Raw genomic sequence first — 2816 nt, forward strand, 5'->3', positions numbered from 1 at the left:
ACGGGGGTCCGGGTATGTAGAGTGTGGAGGAGTGGGGGGTGAGTGAGTGAGATTGGTGAGTTCTGCGCGAGTAAGGTAGTGATCTTGGTGGTAGGTGAGAGAGTGTAGGTGATTGAGGTGTGGTGAGCGTAGGTGAGGGGTGTGCGAGTGGTGAGGTAGCGTTGCGATTTATTTATATTTAGAGTTACAGGTGGTCTGCTGACGAGGATGGATCATGGGGGTATGAGTGGCAATATATATTATAATATATATATATATATTTAGATTGATGAGTTTATCTTTTTGCTGTCGTTCGACAGGGTAATTTTTTCGATATGATCAATATGTTGTTAAATCTATATGCCAAAACTCAGTCTTCAAAATGCTCTACCTCGGATCACATTTCTGGATTAATGAGAATATTTCGTCATGTTTTTAAGCATTTTGTTGCGAGAATCAGCTGCTTTAAAAGTATAGACTAAAAGTAAAAAATATCATTTAAAAGCAAGTAAAATATCAAAGGTATGAATACTTCGAAATGGCTGCTGTTGTTTTAGCACGCAATGCATGTTGGAATTGCTCAAAGCACATTCTGGAATAGCGCATGATAATGACGGCACCAGTTGAGGCACAGCCAGACAAGCATAATATTCATAGTAACTTGGCGTATTTTCTACACAATGTATATTTAGGAGACTACATGAAATCATACAATCTTTCAAATTGTTTTTGTCTCAATATTGTTTACCCCCTTAGGTATTTCGTTTCTCTATTACGACTCTATGCTAAGAATTAAGTGAGTAGGTCTATATGTGTCAGGATTTGCTCTACAACTTGTCCCTGGACGTTTTCCCTGAGCAACGCGAGTACCTATGCCTCCTTTTATAACACAACCAATAAGGTGGTGCGAGCAAGCTGTGAAGACTGAACTACGCTATATCCCCATCATTATAGCCATCGCTAAATCAGACATAAGATGGGCTTTAAAAACACATGCGTACTCCATGACCTTAATTACTTACGCAGTTGTAAAATATATGGTTTGGTAGGGTCACCAGTATTATTTTAATAATATACATGGAATGAGATACATTAAAAATGGTTGTAGGGTGCTGTGAGGAGCTCTGAGTTCAAGCAGTCAGAGATGCGGGATTGCTTGGTGTGCGGGAAGAAGACATTATGTATATACAGTGATTTGTGTGTAGTGTTTGTTTACAAGGCTGGTTAGTCATGCTTTGGTAGAATAAAACAGTCAACATCCCTACACAGTACGGATGTCACTTAAGCCACCAGCCCACGCGAGACTATGAGATAGTTTTACAGCAATGTTTGTGGGCGAGTGTGCACAGTTGCTTTTGTAATTATTCAGGGGAAGCGTCCACCTTGTATCCTGGTATCAGGAGATCAGACCGGTTACCCGGGTGTCAGGATATCTGACCGTTCATCATAACAGCAGGTATATCATCACACCATTGACGTTTGTAACATCAGTCTATACGAGAACACCACACGGACGTTCAGTGACCTCATGCGTAAACGGATGTTTCTGATATTAATTCAGTATATTTAGTTTTCGAATATCATGTGCTTGACCTTACAGTCGTTCAATGGCGTGTGATGTTTGGATGATAATAATAGAATTCGATATTCAGAATAAACAGTTATTTTGCAAACATAAATGGGCGCGTTTTTGTTCTACATGCATTGTTCAATGCATTTATTTGTATTCTCTTTACTAATTTGTAGGAGAGCCTATATAGGACGTGAATTCTACAAGTGAGACGAGGCTGTCTTCGAAGAAAAACGCGTGGTTGTAACTTGAATGCCAGACAGGGTAGACATCTGATGTGTGTGACCAGTGCGTGGCAGCTTTCCCTGAAGCACGATGGAGTACGTGAGAATTAATACCGGGCAAAATCCATATGAGTGCAAGCTGTGTGATGCTGCATTCTCCTATCTGAGTAGTGTGAAGATACACATGAGAACTTATACGGGAGAGAAACCGTATAAGTGTGATCTGTGTGATGCTACCTTCTCCTGCTTGGGTCATGTGAAAACACACATGAGAACACACACGGGAGAGAAACCATTTAAGTGCGATCTGTGTGGTGTTGCCTTCTCACTAACGGGTACTCTGAAGACACACATGAGAACTCACACGGGAGAGAAACCATATAAGTGCGATCTGTGTGGTGTTGCCTTCTCATTAACGGGTACTCTGAAGACACACATGAGAACTCACACGGTAGAGAAACCATATAAGTGTGAACTGTGTGATGCTGCCTTCTCACAATTGGGTAATGTGAAGACACACATGAGAACTCACACGGGAGAGAAACCATATAAGTGTGAACTGTGTGATGCTGCCTTCTCAGAATCGAGTGCTTTGAAAAGACACATGAGAACTCACACAGGAGAGAAACCATACAAGTGCGATCTGTGTGATGCTACATTCTCACGATTGAGTATTGTGAAGGTACACATTAGAAGTCACACAGCTGAAAAACCGTATAAATGCAAGCTGTGTGATGCTGCCTTTTCATGTCTGAGTAGTGTGAAGATACACATGAGAACTCATACGGAAGAGAAACCGTATAAGTGCGATCTGTGTGATGCTACCTTCTCCCGCTTGGGTCATGTGAAAACACATTTGAGAACTCACACGGGAGAGAAACCATATAAGTGCCAACTGTGTGATGCTGCCTTCTCGCAATCGTCTAATCTGAAGACACACATGAGAACCCACACGGGAGAGAAACCGTATAAGTGCGATCTGTGTGATGCTACCTTCGCACATCATGTAATCTGAAGACACACATGATAACTCACACGGAGAG

The 2816-nt window shown here is 41.7% G+C and overlaps 1 pseudogene; it reads left to right on the forward strand.

Moving 5' to 3' along the window:
• Positions 1 to 1079: 1079 nt before the first annotated feature.
• LOC106819696 lies at positions 1080 to 2805 on the forward strand (annotated as a pseudogene).
• The last annotated feature ends 11 nt before the right edge of the window (positions 2806 to 2816 follow it).

This window comes from Priapulus caudatus, unplaced genomic scaffold (genome assembly GCF_000485595.1).
Source record: "Priapulus caudatus unplaced genomic scaffold, Priapulus_caudatus-5.0.1 Scaffold4075, whole genome shotgun sequence".
NCBI lineage: Eukaryota > Metazoa > Priapulida > Priapulimorpha > Priapulimorphida > Priapulidae > Priapulus > Priapulus caudatus.